Source organism: Neodiprion pinetum, chromosome 3 (assembly GCF_021155775.2).
Source record: "Neodiprion pinetum isolate iyNeoPine1 chromosome 3, iyNeoPine1.2, whole genome shotgun sequence".
Classification (NCBI taxonomy): domain Eukaryota; kingdom Metazoa; phylum Arthropoda; class Insecta; order Hymenoptera; family Diprionidae; genus Neodiprion; species Neodiprion pinetum.
Genome location: NC_060234.1, coordinates 8,815,129 through 8,833,914, shown reverse-complemented (window position 1 = coordinate 8,833,914; position 18,786 = coordinate 8,815,129). Strand labels below are relative to the sequence as shown.

Below are 18,786 nucleotides of genomic sequence, written 5' to 3'. Positions count from 1 at the left end.
AAGCGTCTCGTCAAGGTCCATCTTTTGTGTGGTCCTGAAGGATTCGTCTACACATGTGGATTTTTGCAAGGGGTGTACGTCTGCCTGAACTGTGATTGTATTAGTTTCTTCGCTTTCCGAAGCTGATGCAACTTCTGAAGTTATAATGCGTCTTCCTGTACATTCCTTGTCCGATTCTATTTCGTCATGAAATTTCTTTTGTCTCGAAATTACGTCGTTTGTTTTTGATACAGGGTATGGGGCAATTTCGTCCGCGTCTGTCATTACTTTCAAATTATCTGTAATAGTTTTACGTCTTGTTCTAAGTAATGGTCAGCTGTTTTAGAAGAACGTTTGTTTAATAAATCTCTGGCTAAGCTTCTCTGAAAATTATTCTTCCTATTGGTGGAAGGTGTTCCTGAACCTGTCGGTGTATTAGTAACACTTGGCACGGATACAATCTTAGGGGTGTGAATAATCGTAGCTGAAGTATGCTCTCGAATGGGTGTCGGGGGTGAGGCTATAGAATGCCCGCTTTCCGTGACGACTGTAGCTGTATTTTGTCTCATACTAGGTATACTCGATTCCATATTACTTTTATTAGCTCTATGCTTTACTGAATTTCATTTATAAGAATCATCACTATCCAGTGATGAGGATTCAGAGTCCACATAATCTGGGAGTAACGTAGATTGATTTTTCTTTGATCTTTCATTCATCGAAGATGAAGATTGAGGATCTGATTCTATTTCTATGATAACAGATTGTTGATTTTCATTCGATTTATTGCTAGCTGAAGTTCTATGATTTTCTGGGGAGTCTGATAGTTCATCCGATGATGAATCTTCGTATTCAGAACGATGTCTGAATGGAGTAAGGCGTTCAGCACTTGATTTTCTTTTATTAAGGATTTTTAATTTCCTTTGTTTACCGGTTTCCTGTGAGTTTGTATTTTTGTCTACGAATTTAGATCCGAGACGACTGGCGATAGGTTGCGCAGGCCTATTGTTATCCATCGTACAATTTTTGCGATAGTCGGAATTTGAGTCTAATCGTGCGCCTCTCGGGTTTGTCACGTTTTTAGAATCTACCGTTCCGACATGTTTGTTTCCGCCTAAGCTCCGAAAACCTAAAAAGTTTTCCTCGTCTGTACTCATTGCAGCTTCTTGGATTTTGTAATCTGCCTGTACAGTTTTTTCTTTCTCGGAGGAACTACTTACATAACGTCGTCTAATCTTCGCGTCTCTCTGTGTTAACTTTTGAGCGGAGTCAGATGACGACCTTAGCCTGGCTATACCCGGTGCTACGTTAAGAGCAGGGTCTGCTGACCGTCTCCACTTGAATTTTATGGGATATACGTCCCTGTTTCCAATATCAACGGGGTTTCTCGACAACGCGTCTGCGTTTGTATTTATTTTACCCGCTTTGTACTGAATTTTATACTGGAATTCTTTTAAACGTTCTCTCCATCTCATCACACGTGACGTAGGGTCATTCGTAGAATTTACCCATACTAACGGTCTGTGATTGGTTAACAATGTAAATTGTCTACCATAGAGATATGGTCCAAAAGTTTTAATTGCATAAACAATTGCCACCATTTCCTTCTCAGTTGTCGAATAATTTCTTTCATGCTTGTTCAAAACTCTAGAAGCATACGCGACGGGCGCGTCTTCGCCTGGCTTTCCTTGCGATAAAATGGCTCCTACTGCGAAACCAGATGCGTCTGTTGTAACTATAAATTGTGACGAAAAATCAGGATATTGTAGTATAGGTGCTTCACAAAGTTTATCGCGCAAGATTTCGAAAGCTAAATGCGTATTAGAATCCCATTCAAATTTTTTATTTCTGCTAGTTAATTCCGACAAAGGCTTAGCGATTTTAGTAAAGTTCTTAATGAATCTACGATAATATCCGGATAGTCCTAAAAATTCTTTAACATTCTTCGTGGTTTTCGGAACAAGAAATTTCTTTACAGCTTCGATTTTTTTTGGATCTGGTTTAACGCCGTCAGCTGATATAATATGCCCTAGATATTTGACTTCTGTTCTAAGAAATTCGCACACATTTTGCGATTCATTTTTATATTATAGATAGATTACAGTTCTATGTAATATTTTGGTATCATTATTATATATGTTATATTCTACGAATTATTCTATGAGTTCGGATGTTTGTAATCTGAGGTTGTTCGTTTCTATAAGATTGATTGATTTATTTTGTATATGAGTAAATTTTCTGAAGATTTGTATACTTCCGATTCTAGTATAAATTTCTGTGTTTTCCGTCTTGACGTGGGTGGAGTCACAGTTTGAAGAGTGGGAAAAGGTTAAACTTTTGTTATTGGTCGGTTTCCGTCCGGGGGGTTGGTCGGGTCTAGTCTATGAGCTTATATAAGGGTCTGTTTTGAGGAATTTATCGTAAATGTGAATTTGAGTTCCGACAAGAGAATTTCCAAAAAATATCGAGATGTCGAAAGTGTCAGTCGCAGTCGGTGGTCTGAAGGTGAGTTTTGAGTGTTTTAGTTTGTGTTATTTTCGAGTTTTTTCGATCTTGATTATTCGCTTGTTTTGGACCAATCTTAGATTTCGTGATTTAAACGTGAATTTGTGTTTGTGTTCTAGGTTTAGTCTACGAATAATGTTTTTCGAGTACCGTGTGGTTTTAAGTTTGGTTTATCTTGATTGTTTTAGTTTATCAGCATCGAAGAAATGAAGATGCGGCGGCTGCGGAGGGCCGCGTTGCGGGCCGATCTCGCGTATCTGGAGAGTTTGGCCGAAGTGCCGGGGAACGGAGATGATGATTACATTGATTATTACGGGATCAGATGGATGATGGAGGGCCCGTGGGGGCAACCCAGTCCTCACGCCGACTGGTTCCACCCAGCGTGGCGTTCAGCCAGGGGGCTGTGGTCGGTATACGACTGGGATTAATAAAAAAAAATTTTTCAAAAAAAAAGGTGTTTTAAAAAAATAAATAAACAGTCCTTTGATTTGATCGTACCTGATTCGTGTTCGTGTTGGAACTTATTTTCCTTCCTGGTAGTCTATAAGTTAGTTCGTAGGTTATTTTCAGGTCTTAGTTTTAAGAGAAAGAGAATTATTATGTGTAAGGTTGTTCGTCAGTTCTGTCCTGATATGTTGAATATGATTCTAATGTTCTTGATCGACTCCTGTTTTGATGGTCTTGTGGTAAGTACGAGATAACGGTTTTGTTATTTGTTTTAAATATAGTGACGTCCGTCTGAGCCACTTGGTGTCGGTAGAGTTTGTTTCGAGGTTTTGTTCAGCTCTGATTTTGATGACTGTTTTGAGAGTGCATCAATATTATTTTGATTTTCTAAGATATTTGTATTACTCGTAATCTCGATTGTTTGCATTTCTATGTCTGAATTTTGTTCTCGTGTTCGCTTAACTTCTCCCGATCTTTTGCTCAAGTGTAGTAACAGATTTGTGACAGAATCCCAAATTGCGCCGATGAGCCACATGCTTCATCCGTAAACTGAGTGCAACGCGTAGCCGTGAACTAGAGTGTCGATTAAAAACTTAATTCCTCTAAATGTTACCCATGCCCCTACTAAGGTTGCACTGAATGTTCCGACTGTATTGAAAAAATTGTAAACTTTTCCCCAAGCTTCTTCCAAAGATCTTTTGATTGCTTCTTTATCTATAAGTGAATTAACAGATAATCTGTGATCAGCTGAGATTTGACCTGTTGCTTCTCTGGCTATCGTATTTAACACGGCTGGTTTTTCTAATGGAAACATTATATTTTCACGTAATTTTTCTAGATCTTCGTTCGAATAAATTCCGCCTGTTGCGAGGTTTTCTGGCGAAACGTATTTCCAAGATTTCTTTGTATTTGTAGACGTTTCATCGGGAGCTATTGCAGGTATTAAATTAGGTGAGGTACCGTACCAAGCATTGTTGATGTTGAACATCGGTGATAAAAATATGTTACATTCGATTTGATTTCCTGATTTTACTAAGATGTGAGTTCTCGGTAGCATGAATAAACTTTCGTTGCCTCTATAAATTGGAAGTTCTTGATAGCATTCGTTAGTTTTCCTCGTTCTAACGTCCACTGGTACGCATTTCGCTACACGTGCTACTTCTCCTGCGATGTAAGCGATATATCCTGGTTGTTTCATGAGATGGAATGCAAATTCTGCAGGTGCTAGTGGGGCTGTTGAGAGTGCGGTTTGTAGTACTTTATTTTCGAATTCGCACTGTTGCAATATGGCGTCGTTATATAGAGCAATGATTTGATTTCTGACGTGTCTTTCAAGATAGATTAGTTCAGAATTTACGTATGTAAAGATATCCTTATTCCTTACCGTTATGCCGTTAATTTTCGTAAAAAGGTTTCCGGTCATTTTATCTAATATGAAAAGTTTAGGGTGTTCTATTTTAATTAATCTACATCCGCATAAAGGATAGGTTCCGCGAACTGATTAAGCAAAAGTTATATCGTTTGTTGTTATTGAATAAATTTCTTGACCATATTAGGATATTGTAGTATAGGTGCTTCACAAAGTTTATCGCGCAAGATTTCGAAATCTAAATGCGTATTAGAATCCCATTCAAATTTTTTATTTTTGCTACTTAATTCTGACAAAAGCTTAGCGATTTTAGCAAAGTTCTTAATAAATCTACGATAATATCCGGATAGTCCTAAAAATTCTTTAACATTCTTCGTGGTTTTCAGAACGGGAAATTTCTTCACAGCTTCGATTTTTTTTGGATCTGGTTTAACTCCGTCAGCTGATATAATATGCCCTAGATATTTGATTTCTGTTCTAAGAAATTCGCACTTGTCCGATTGTAACGTCAAGTTTGCTTTTCTTAAGCGTTCAGCGAGCTTTATAAACTTAGTTGCATGCTCTTCAAGTGATCGTGCATAAATTACAATGTCGTCTAGGTATACGAATAAATCTATTCCCTGTAAACCTCGTAAAACTAAGTCCATAAGTCGTTGAAAGGTTGCTGGTGCGTTTTTCAGTCCGAAAGGCATTCGGTTAAACTCGTAATGTCCGTGAGGTGTTGTAAATGCTGTCTTATGTTTATCGTCTGGATGCATAGCAATTTGACGGAATCCTGAGGCTAAGTCAAATATTGAAAAATATTTTGCTTCACCTGGTTGGTCGAGTATGTCTGATATTAAAGGTAATGGATAAGCGTCTCCAATCGTTTTTTCATTTAATTTTCTATAATCGCTAACTAATCGCCATTGTTTATTTCCTTTTGAATCTTCTTTCTTTGGTACAATCCACAGTGATGAATTATACGGTGGATTTGATGGTCCTACGGTATTCATTTTTAATAAATCTGTAATCTGTTTCTCAATTTCTGGCTTTTGAAAAGGAGGATGCCTGTACTGTCTGGTGTTGACGGGTATCTCGTCTGTGGTTAGTATACGGTGCATGCATGCGTTAGTGACTCGCAGGGGTTCTTCGGGGGTGTGAAAAAGGTCAGCATACTCGTCGATTAAGAGAGCAACTGCTTTACGCTCTTCTAAGTTCAAATGGTCTGATCGCAATAAATTGAATACTTCATTAGCGCGGTTTCCTCGCGTCCGAGTTATCGCGTGCTCTAAAGTTTCACATTTTATGCTATTACTATCCTCGTCTACGCTTGTATCGAAAGGGTACAAGAGAATTACGGAAATTTCCATTTCAACATCTTCATCCGGTGTGTTAATCGCGTACAAAGAAGCTATTCCATTATTATTTGAAACAACGGTTTCGCCTATGTATATACCTTCCTGCGTATCTAAGCGCGGTACGTAATCCTCTACAATTTCCGTGTTCTTGACTCGAATGAACATCGCGGCTTTCTGTCTGGCCAGCAGCAGTACGCTTTCTGTTTCTGAGAACGGTATGTTGATCTTGTTTAGGGTCACGGACTTTGTTCGATAATCGATCTTTCCGTCATTGTCATGCATAAATTCTGATCCTATGATACCTGTATAATTTAATGGAAAATCTTGTGAAACTTCGTTGAATTCTCCGAGAATATTATTGATCCTGATTTTAATTTTTCCTAATGTCATTGGTTTATCAACTTTTGAGACTCCGTTAAGTTCGTAAGTGATCGAGGCATCGATCGATTCTGGATTTTTCAATTCACTTATTCTTATCAAATTTAATTGAGATCCTGTATCTACTAAAAATTTTCCATTTTTGTGTTTGAGATCTTTTGATTCTATAATTATTGATGGTGATCTATGATTTGGGGATCCGATATTAAATTCAGCACTACGGGTTTCTGGTGCATTTTTATTTTTTGCGTTGGACTTTATTACTCTGCTACCTGACGTTGGGTCTCGGAGTTTCCAGTCTTCGCGTCTATTCGAGGGGAGGCTCGAGCGTTTCCCGCTTGTGTATTAGTGACGTTGTTTGTCTCTGTATTGCCTCCTTCACGCCTCCTATTAATATAAGCGCGTTTTCTACAATCTCGGATAATGTGACCTACTTTCTTACAATAATTGCATTGCAGGTTTGATGGTGATGGTTTATTGAGATCTTTCCCATGGCAATGTTGGGAAATAACAAGAAAGGTATACAAAGCTGAGCTATATTCAGAGTCTCAAATCCAAAACTTAGCCTAGTTTGATATCTAGTGTAAAGAGGAGCACAGAATAAAGACAGAGAACTACGATATAGACAGGAGTAGAAATATAGAGATAGAAGGATGCAAAAATTGAAAGAGTGAAAGACGGCAAAGACAATGTTAAAAAATGAAACAAATAGAATAAAGTAGAAACATAGAAACATGAGAAGCAGGAAGTAGAGAAATCTAAAATCTAAATGAAGAATCGCCATCAGGAGTAAGTCTCTTTTATCCGGAAGAGATGCTGATGGAGTGCACGTTTAAGACGTCAAGCGTCAAGATAGACCTGAGTTCAGTCCGTGTGGTAGCCTGGTAGAAAGACAACGGAGTACGAGATCTGCGAATGGAGCCAGGTTTCAGTCACAGCTAGCAGCGGCCGGAAGGGGCCATCCATAAATTACGTAAGACATCTTAGGGGGGGGGGGAGGGGTTTGATGTTTTCTTACACATTCTTATTAAGGAGGAGGGGGTGGTCGAATGTTGTATTACGCAAGGTTTTTTTTCTCATATTTCATGTTCTAGAAATCAAACATTTGTATTGACTCGATAATGAAATAAAAATTTATTTATATTCACCGTCGGTGAAATAAAAAGAAACAAGAGAATTATTTTGTAAATATAAGATATAGCGTCTGAAGTATAAACAAGTATGTATGCAATGTATGAAACAAGTGCACTGATATAGCCCAGCATGTTTTATATTGGCATCCATTTCTAAGAGAATGATTTTCAGGGGGATCGCGGAGGTAAGTTGAACTGGATGTAAACATTCAGTTTTTGTTTTTAAAAATCGTTGTGGAGTGGTTAGTACTTCGCTGAGTTTCGTCAAGTGCAGATCGTTTGTCCGCGTATTGATATACTTGCTCTGCATTTATTTTACCTTTGTGTTCTATAATTAAAAATTGTGACGAGTGACGATATCGATTTGTATCAGCGGTTTTACAAATCGTAGAAAAATGCGTTTCCAAGTATTAGTGCGCAAGTGCTACAAAAAAACGCTAATGCAGAATGGAAAGAATCGAAGTCTCGTTTTGAAGATAAAAAAGCGTTTGATAATTATATACAACAACGAATCAATGCTTATAATCTCAAAACTGCAAAGAAGAAAGTAACTTTGATGAGTTACTTTGCAAATGCTAACAAAGTAAGTATGACTCCAGTAAGATTTCATAAGTTTTATTTAGTGTCCAGCCTATTTTTACTCAATGAATAATCTAATTTGATAACAATTTATTGATTAGGTTACAAATAATTCCGACAATAACACAAATGTACTTGAAGATGACTCTGATAAAACATCAAGTAGCGGTGTCACGAGCGCCGCATATTTACTCAGACTATATTACCGATTATGTCAATTATTATTATCTCTAGAAACAAGGAAGCATAGCGTAAATATATTAGTTAGTCCATATAAAATATTTTATTATAACCAGTTCGTGGAGTAACCGAGCGCAACGGCGTAGTTGGACGGCCAGCAACGTCAGCGTCTTCGCGCCCGCCAGGTCCCGTCTTGAGACCGTCTGAATAACGACATCAGCGGAACCCGGCTCCTTCGAAGCGACCACGTATAGAGATATAAATCCTTTTTCCGAAACCGACGATTAGAGCGTAATTGTCTAATCTACCCACGGCCGTGAAAGGTTACTCGCGTCGCGGTGTCAGTCTTACGAAGCTAAAATAAGTGCAAGCGTTAAGCCACGAACTCCTTAGAGAAGTGTAGTGATAAGCGTATGTGAGTGTGACTATTGAGTATAATCGTGTGAGAGCGTGAGCCATTCGGCCTGTAACCACCGAAAAGTGAGTAGTTGAATGAGTGGAAACAACTAGATTAAGAACAAATTGTAAGCTTCCTTGTTTCGAACCTTCTCTGCTTTTTAGTTTTTGAGCTATTAAACATTTTTACTTGGCTTTCCATCAAAACATTGGTACGATAAATTGAAATCTTCCAAACCTATTCCCAGGGAACGCCCTGTAGAGGACGTTCACCTCCCAACCCACCTAGGAAATAAAGATAAACCTCTGTGAGAACTTAGAGGGTTGAAGCCGTCGCGTGCGAGACCGCTCCGCACGTGACAGGTTAAACAGCATCGCCGGAGATGCTGAGCTTGCCAGCCGCTTGAAAGCGTTAGAAGGTAGGTTCAAGTCACCATCGGACCAGGAACTAGTACGGCGGCTGAGTGCGAGGGAGAAGATATCATCACGCACGGTAGAAGAAGGAACGGAGGCGGACGACGAGACCGATGAGCAATCAGCTGAGAGAGAAAGTATGCCGCGAGTAACTAGCTAATATTTGGAATGAGGTGGTAATTGATGGTTATCCAGTATTTGCTGAATTCAGGCAGCCTACAAGTAAACTCGCCAATTTAACATTAGATGTTGATGAACAGTGGTATTCCATTCATGTGCGCGAATCGCAATATTTTTTACAGGTTATTATTTGCACAGAGTTTTCAATATTTTTTCATACGTAAAAAAATATTTCTGTAAGCAGATTTTTTACTTATCTTACAGATTTCTTCTTCTAACTTTGACTTTAGTAATTCTTACTAACATTGACTGTTGCGGGCAGCACAGAAGCGAATTGCGCTCTATTCTACCGACAGGCTTTTTTCCACCTCCATATTTAGTGAAACAAGATGAAGAAACGGGTTTCCTAGTTGCTGCACAAGAGAAGACTGAAGATGCGAAATTTTTACCATTATTTCAACGATTGGCATTTAAAACGTCCAATAATCCTCAGTTTGAAAGTTTCGCAGAAAAGCCCTACGACTTTTTTTGTCCTACTGTTCAATCTCAGCTTTATAACAGAATCTGTTCAACGTGTGGCTTATATTTTGCAACAAAGAAAGCAGCATTGTCTCACATGAAAGCTTTCAAGCACAAATTAAGTGCCAAAGAAAACAAAAACGAGAAAACTTGTTTCCATTGAAGCGCAACGTCAAGAAGAAATTTTATGCGTATTTCAAGAAGAAAATACAGGTTGCAAGCATTCTGATTGCTGTTCAGAAAGTGAGATTGGAATAGAGGACGTGCAAAATTGCGTTGATCGCCGAAATGATACTTGCAAAACAGATTCATTTATGCCAGTGATTGAATGAATGGAAGAATGGCTAAAAAATCCATGGTCAACTGATTGATTAATATTATGTTGTATTTTTTATTTATATTTATATTTAAATAAACATATGAATAACAATCGAAAAACGTGCGATATTTTCTTTTTAATAAAAATTACGTAATATAGGGGGGGGGGGGGGAGGGGAGGGGTTGTGAAAAATCTTACGATTCCTTACAGGGGGGAGGGGAGGGGTCGAAAATTGGATAAAAATGTCTTACGTAATTTATGAATGGCCCCTTACGAGATAAAATTGAGAAATGAAAGAAATGACACGAGTGGAAAAGTTTTGCAAACAGAGGTTCAGCAACAAAAAAAATCCCAGAGACAAAACAACTGGAATGGAATGACATTCAACAATCATAGACCAAAATTCAAACAAAAAATTCAAATAAACTCACACGAGGGTTCAATTCTCAACAACCTCAGCAGAACAAAAATTTCAAAAAAATATATTACAATAATTTCAAAAGTAACAATGAAAGGTGTGATTTCTGCGAACGACGAAATCACGAGGAGAAGGATTGTTACTATTATAAGAAAACGACGCAATACCAGGATGACCGTCAACGAGCAATACAAATTGTTCAAGTCCAAGACACTGAAGGCGGCTTAGCATTCATGAGTGGAATTGGAATGTCATCCAATAACTCAGCAAATATAAAAGACAAATTGACATTCCTACTAGATTCAGGGGCAACTGACCATTTAATCAATCAAGACGATGTCTTTTCAGTAGTAAGGGATCTGCCAGTACCGGTGAAGATTAACATTGCAAAGAAGGACGAAATAATAATGGCGACAAAGAGAGGCTCCATAGATGTGACGACAAATTAAGGAGTGTCAGGAATCTTGGAGAACGTACTATACACACCCGAAGTTCCTTATAATGAAGACGATTTATAGACCTTGGAGATTTGTTGATTAATGTTATTCTTGGATATGAAGGTCACAACTCAAAACACTTTTTTATCGTGTTAACGTTTCGGCCCTGGTGGGGGCCCTCCTCAGAACATTTCATTTAAACATCTGTCACGAACAAAAATAAAATAATGTACAACTAGGTTTTAACAAAATTAGACATAGTGGTATAAATAATATGCAAGGAAGTTTAAGCAAGTATAAAAGAGGAATTACCTAGTATGAGATGACACATCCAATTACATAGAATGCGTGTTGGTAATTGATGAATAAATAGAACAATAAAAAACAATAAAAACAAAAAGCGAAACACACTGCGTTCGCGACACGTAATTCCCACGAATTCATATTTGTTGTTAGTTTGGTAAAATGAAATAAAACACACCGCCGTTATAGGTTGAGTCCAGAGCACATAAGCACAAGTGGAACGTCCAGTGTGTAGTGGGGGGAGGTCGATCTCGATAGTTATCAGAGCAAACGCAGAGTCAACGGGTTAAAAGGAAACCAAAATTTTTGTTAAGGAGGTAAAATCGAGAGCAAGCTCAGTCGGTAATGGACAATTACAATGGTCGTATCACAGAGGTGTAAAGGTTCGATTCGGGTAAAGACCCCTTACCCCTGGGTATGCGCTCTGGTGTAGTTTACAAAATACCTTGCAACCAATGCAACATGTCTTACATAGGCCAAACTAGTAGGCAACTACACACCAGGATAACCGAGCATAAACGCAATATCCATGAACACGAGGATAATTATACTGCATTGACGAGACATGCCATTGATTTCGACCACTCTTTTAATTATTCTCAAGCCAGCATTATTGACGTCGAACCGTTGTATTACAATAGGCTACTGTTAGAAATGTGCAATATTGTTGCACATCCCAATTCTGTCAACCGTAAACAAGACATAGACCATCTGAGTAATATTTACACCTCTGTGATACGACCATTGTAATTGTCCATTACCGACTGAGCTTGCTCTCGATTTTACCTCCTTAACAAAAATTTTGGTTTCCTTTTAACCCGTTGACTCTGCGTTTGCTCTGATAACTATCGAGATCGACCTCCCCCCACTACACACTGGACGTTCCACTTGTGCTTATGTGCTCTGGACTCAACCTATAACGGCGGTGTGTTTTATTTCATTTTACCAAACTAACAACAAATATGAATTCGTGGGAATTACGTGTCGCGAACGCAGTGTGTTTCGCTTTTTGTTTTTATTGTTTTTTATTGTTCTATTTATTCATCAATTACCAACACGCATTCTATGTAATTGGATGTGTCATCTCATACTAGGTAATTCCTCTTTTATACTTGCTTAAACTTCCTTGTATATTATTTATACCACTATGTCTAATTTTGTTAAAACCTAGTTGTACATTATTTTATTTTTGTTCGTGACAGATGTTTAAATGAAATGTTCTGAGGAGGGCCCCCACCAGGGCCGAAACGTTAACACGATAAAAAAGTGTTTTGAGTTGTGACCTTCATATCCAAGAATAACATTAATCAACGAAGTTCCTTATAATTTATTATCAGTACAACGAATTCAGCAGGCTGGTATGAGAATTATTTTTCATGAAAATGGGAAAACATCTATTAAAAGGGGTAACAAAATCATTGCAAGAGGTAAGTTACTTCACAATTTGGTATATGTTGATTTTGTTATACAAAAGAAAATGTGTAATAACGTGAATGCAAATATACTCGTAAACACATATAAACTATGGCATAAACGTTTAGGCCATTAGGGCAAGTCAAAATTCCTAGAAATTCAAAGAAATAATTTACTTTTTGATAGCAAAGAATTAAAAAATATAAATACCACGAATGAAATTTGTGAAGCTTGTATTTACGGAAAACAAGCACGTCTCAGCTTTTCAAAGAAAAGAGACAGATCGCATGTAACAAGGCCTTCATTTATCATTCATTCAGACGTATGTGGACCAATCACACCTTTAACGATCGATAGAAAAAGATACTTTGTAACGTTTATAGATGAATTTACCCATTACACTGTTGTTTATTTACTCGGTCAAAAATCCGATGTTTTTAAGAAGTTTCAAGACTTCGTTGCCAAAAGTGAAGCAAATTTTAATTTAAAATTAGCACACTTAAATTGTGATAATGGGAGAGAATATCTATCAAATGAATTCAAGGCTTTTTGTACAGAGAAAGAAATTCAATATCATTTAACAGTACCCTATACACCTCAACGAAATTCCATAGCAGAACGCATGAATAAATCATTGACAGAGAAAGCGCGTGATATGAGACATGGGGCTGAATTAGTCAAGGAACTTTGGGGAAAATCAATTTTAACTGCGGCTTATTTACTAAACTTGTCACCAACAAACGCCTTTCCAGTAAACAAGACTTCCAGTAAAAGGCCAAGACTCGATCACTCAAAGGTTTTCGGAAGTACCGTTTATGTTCATGATAAAAACCGAAAGGGTAAATTTAATAAACGTTCAGTAAAGGGGATACTCGTAGGCTATGTGGTCAGTGGTTATAAAGTATTGAATACAGAAACAAATAATTTTATTATCGCACGCGATGTAATTGTCGGTGAAATAAATTTCAAAAATTCGCGCCCTCTCGTTTTAATTGAAGGAATTGAAACGGAAAATTCCGATATAAAAAGACAAAACAAGGAATCCGATCAAAACGAAAATTCTAGTGACATTAAAAGAAAAAAACTAGAAATTAATCAAAATTCAGAAACAAATAAAAGTGATATTCCTGAAACTTATAAAAAAATAAAAGATCGGGATGATAGTTTTGAGTGGGAGAAAGCAATAAAAGACGAAATTGCTTCCCTTGTAAAAAATAATACTTGAAAAATAGTAACTCGTCCAACCAATAAAAACATTATCGGTTGTAAGTGGGTATTTGTAATTAAAAATCTTATTCATGGAAATCAACAATATCTATCTGATTACAATGAAACTTTTGCACCAGTAGCGCGAATAACAACGTTTCGATTTCTCTTAGCCTTTGCTAATCAGAACAATTTATCAATTTATCAAATGGATGTGAAAACAGCTTTGAAAGGGTGAAAACCGATAAATATCATGTATGTGTCACGAGCGCCGCACATTTACCCAAAACTGTAATATATTACCGATCATAACAATTATCATTTTTCATTATTATTATCTTTAGAGACAGGGAAGCATAGTTTTAGTTAGTCCATATAAAATATCTTATTATAATCAGTTCGTGGTATAGCCAAGCGCAACGGCGTAGTTGGACAGCCAGCAACGTCAGCGTCTTCGCGCCCGCCAGATCCCGGGTGTAATCAACACCGGGATGAGGTGAGCGCGAAATCACGCGCTTCGAGGATGACCGTTGCGAGGCGAGCCTTTGTTCGAAATTGCAAAGTCAGCGAAAAGCTCGCTCGCCGCCCGACGTTCCAAGGGGTGTCGGACGAGCGAGCGAAGACAGTCCCGTTAGAGACAGCATCAAACCAACATCAACGGAATCAGGCTCCTTCAGAGCTGTCGAGTAAAGAGTTATAAGTCTTGGGTCTCCGACGATTAGAGAGAGAGCATCCCTTTAAATCTACACGCGGTCGTCCAAGCATCTCGCGTCGCGGCATCAGTCTGTGAAGTTAGAATTAAGCGCAATACGCAAAGCCACGAACTTAATCAAGCCGTGTAGCACGTAAGTGAGTGAGTGAAGGTGTAAACTTCGGCACCTTCGAGGCCGAAGCAGAATCCGAGAGAGAGAGAGTGCGAAAGAGCGAGAACGTGAGTAGCATAAGAACGTAGTGTAAGCTTCCTTGTCTATAACCTTGCTGCTTCTAGTTGTTTCATTAAATATTTCTACTTGCTTCCATTCAAAATATTGGTACAAAATAATTGAAATCCTCCAAACCATTTCCCACGGAACGCCCTGTAGAGGACGTTCACCTCCGAATCCACCAAAAATTAAATATAAACCTCTGAGAGATCAAGAGGGTTGAAGTCGTCGCGTGCGAGACCGCTCCGCACGTGACATAGATAGCAAAATAAAAATAATCAAGAATTATGGCAATGTTTAAAAAGGGTTTTGAGATATATTAAAGGCTCAATAAAGTTGAAATTGATTTATAAAAGAAATGATTATGAAGACATGCTAGTTGGTTTTGTGGATTCCGATTGGGCAGGTAATGAACTCGATCGTAAAAGTACATCTGGATTTTTATTTCAATTGTTTGATAAGAATACGATATCTTGGAATACTAAAAGACAAAACTCGGAGGCCACATCCTCCACAGAAGCCGAATATATGACACTTTATGAGGGGATTAAAGAAGCTTGCTGGTTGAAATCTCTTTTATGAAGCATTAACTTAGAAACGTCAACTTCTGTAGTTATATATGAAGATCTCAATGGGTGTATTGCAATAGCTAATAATCCCACAGATCATAAACTATCAAAGCACATCGATGTCAAATATCACTTCACGAGAGAAAAGATTGAAGAAAAGATAATAACCTTGAAATATATTCCTACAGGTCAACAACTAGCGGATGCTTTCACGAAGCCACTACCGTCAGTGCAATTTTTGAAAATCCGGAAACGAATGAGCCTGGAAGAATTGTAAATCTAAGCATTCATAAATACTTTAAAATATAGATAAAAGAAAATTACAAAAATATAAATAGGGGAACCCCGCAAAACGGGGTACCCCAAAAATTTCGTAAACGGTCAAAAATGACATCTAGCATCATTTTACACTAAAAAGCTGAAAAAAAACATTTGCATACTTTTTGCGAAAAAATACAAATAAAAGAAATGGAAATAACAAGAAAAAACTTTTTTTAAATTATGTTGAGAGTGAATTTTATTACTAACGTTGATTTAAAAAGTAATTGTTACACATATTTTATTTACTTGGGAAAAGAAAAAAAAATTACTTTTTTTAGGGGTACCCCATTTTGCCCGCTAAAATAAAAAATTTTTTCTTACTGGAAATTGTAAATTGACATTATTTACGTTGTTTGCAACTAAAAAAAAGGAAATTTTACTATTTCCTTGAGTATCCCGTTTTGCCCCCCCTTCCCCTACATGAATAAATATATTTTAGTTATAGGAGTCCACCGGACATCATGTTGCCAATAAATACTAACTACATATTGTGACGATATTATAGATTCGAAAGTGCCCGCGAGGTTTTGCTTGGCAACAGCCATCCCGATCCAGACGTCAGGCGGAAGAAACAACTTAGCATTTTGAAAGAGTCTACAGGAAGACGCCCAACCAACCGGTATATAATTCCCCGTAGTGATCATTTAATCATTGTGAACGAGAATTAAAATTAAAATTCACACATCGACCTCGCCAGTTAATATCCATACGAATCTGAACGTCATTACGGAATCGCCATGAAGAAAATTTAAGAAGATCGTGGATTCCAAATTTTTATACAAAGATTCGCAAAATCACATGGACGATTACACGATGGAGCTGCTGCCGAGTATTTAAATCAAGGGATAAGTGATTTTTAATATATTTGTTAGGGTGGTTTTGTTTTTAACTTTTTTTTTCTTATCTACCTTCGAAAAAGTTAGTTTTGAGCCTCAAACAAAGCCTCGCGAAACCGAAGCACGGTGGCTTAATTCTAAAAGGTGACGCATCCGGTTCGAATTTTTCCCATTTGATTAACACAAGATGAGGGCTATGCAAACACTCTAACCGGGACGTCTCGAAAACTGTGCAAGTTACGGAGCCGTTTTTTTTTTCATTTTGTAGGTAATAAAATTTTCTATAAAAAAGGTCTGTACTACTATACAGCTCAATATTCATCTTGTAGTCGATACGAACGTTGAAGTTGAGTTCATCGAATAAATGAATAAAATATTATTGAATCTTGGTGAGCGGTCAATTATATGTAAAGCGTATTTTTTGTTAACGTTTCGGCCCGGATATGGGCCCTCCTCGGAACGATTAATTTATTTATTTAACTGTCTAGAACAAAATAAATTTTTTATAAGAAAAGTACAATCAGATATTAAATACTATAGATGTAATACTATTAAGGCTATTGTATATTATGGGTTAGTGAGTACAAATTGATTGATTGTTATGATTGAAAAAAGATAGGCTTAGAGAGTAATTTACCTTTTTATAGGAAGGGGATTAAGATACAAGTGGAATTCATAAAATACAATTTGTCGAGCCAAAGTTCTTCGAGTAACGGTAGTCATTGTCGGCTCCTCCGGTTGTTTGAAGTCTAGGAGTTACAAATTGGAGGTAATTAATTAAAAAAAAAACTATGTATCATCACTGTCTATATGTCAATGTATTAAAAAAGTTTTAAAGAAAAGTTTTTATAGCAGTTAAATTAGTTTACGCAATGTCCAAGAAAGTGGTACTGGGATCATTATGACCCTGTTCTCCGTGTCTAACAAAATTTTGTTGAACCGATCGGGTCACCTGGTGAATAACGACTGATGGGAGAAACAAATATGACCCAGAGTGAAGGTGAACCAGATATAAACATATATAAAAAAACCAAAAAAATTATATAAAAAACCTGTGCCACGGGGACAATAATTTTATGTGTATAGTTAAGGTTAAACAATGTGTGATATGTGGGCGGAGAATAGCGGTTTGTAAATATTGCTAAGGTGTTCAACATCTTGTCTAAGGTTAACGGAATTAGTGTGTCCTACAATATTGCACATTTCTAGTAATAACCCTTTATAATAATTAGGTTCTTCACAGAGGATGTTTGTATTGTCATAGCTAAAAGTATGTTGTTTGTTGGTCACATGTTTTGTTAGAGCAGTGTGACGTTCTTCATTCTCTTGTACATTGCGTTGATGTTCTTTGATTCTGGTGTTTAGATGGCGGCCAGTTTGTCCGATATAAACTTGATTGCAATCATTGCAAGGTATTTTGTACACAACATTGGATCGTTTGCCCATGGGGATTCTATCTTTTCCCGAATCAAAGACTATTTGTAAGTCTTTTGAATTTTTTCTCACAAACTTGACATTATGTTTGGTAAATAGACGGTTCAGTGACTCAAAGAGACCAGATACATATGGGATGGGGATTAATGTAGTGGCAGGTCTATTGTTGTCGTCTGCGGGAGCAGAGTCAATATTATTGTCAAGTAAGTTGTTGATATGAGAGCGTCTCTTGTTTATATGTTTGTGTATCCGGGCCGAATCGTTAACAAAAAATACGTTATACATATAATTGACCGCTCACCAAGATTCAATAATATATCATCCACGAGGTCGAGAATTCTTACCCTTCATATTAAAATTGGATTACTTCTGAGAACATGGGCTATATTCACAACATCGAGCTTACACACGGGAAAGCTACAGCTGATTACCTACGCCGTTGGATCCGGACAGCTGAAAAAATGTCGAGGATGAAGAACCACAGGATCTTTCTTCTTCGATGTAAGAAACAAGGAATAATGCCCAAAAGTTTAAATTTCTCAAAGACTACCTTTGATAGTATTAATTTTAACTTGTCAAGATCAAAAACCAAAGCTAAACAACTTACAACTTATTTCCAAATATCGCTACTGAATTTAGAAATCAATGATGTTCATACACACATTATCAACTCTGAAAAGATATTGATTAACCTAGCAGAACAAATCAACCATAAACTAGGGAGTACTTCAGGAAAAAAGTTCTTTGATTCCCAACATCGGATGTTAAACAATAAGTTCATCGCAATCAAAAATCGTAACATTAAAAAATTCACCATATTGCTTGCTCAAAAAAAACCTTCCAACAACCACAAAGATTCGCTCTCAAATGGAAAAAATAATTGGTTAGTAAATCTAACGGATACTCTTATTCCTGACAACGTTGCTGGAAATAGTACAACTTGGTCCTAAATTTGGACGTCCATATTGTGGCGGACACCCGCCACCGGCGAAAAACCGTTAAAATATTTCCGTTTCCAACTAACCTTCGAGTGTCCAGGCCTCGCCTCGCTAGCCGAGGGCTAAGGATTTGACCGCGCCGGAAATTTCCCTACATGTGGCATTTATGGCGCGACGCGACCCTTGGCCTCGACACTTTTTCTTTACCCCAGGCTTCGCCACGCTCTTGGCACATACAGTACTAACCTACCGACAGCACCACAATTTGTCCTTTACAGCTCGATGTTATGTCCAGTCTTACAACATTCGA

At 37.5% G+C, this 18,786-nt stretch overlaps 1 long non-coding RNA gene across 2 annotated transcripts; it reads left to right on the top strand.

Moving 5' to 3' along the window:
• The first annotated feature begins 11,753 nt into the window (after positions 1–11,753).
• LOC124213820 (uncharacterized) lies at positions 11,754–18,786 on the top strand. Of its 2 annotated transcripts, XR_006881987.2 has the most exons (4): positions 11,754–11,930; positions 12,039–12,263; positions 15,136–15,220; positions 15,774–18,786. It is a non-coding gene; the product is annotated as an uncharacterized lncRNA (long non-coding RNA). The 2 variants fall into 2 exon arrangements; XR_006881988.2 differs by lacking the exons at positions 11,754–11,930; positions 12,039–12,263 and adding an exon at positions 14,111–14,386.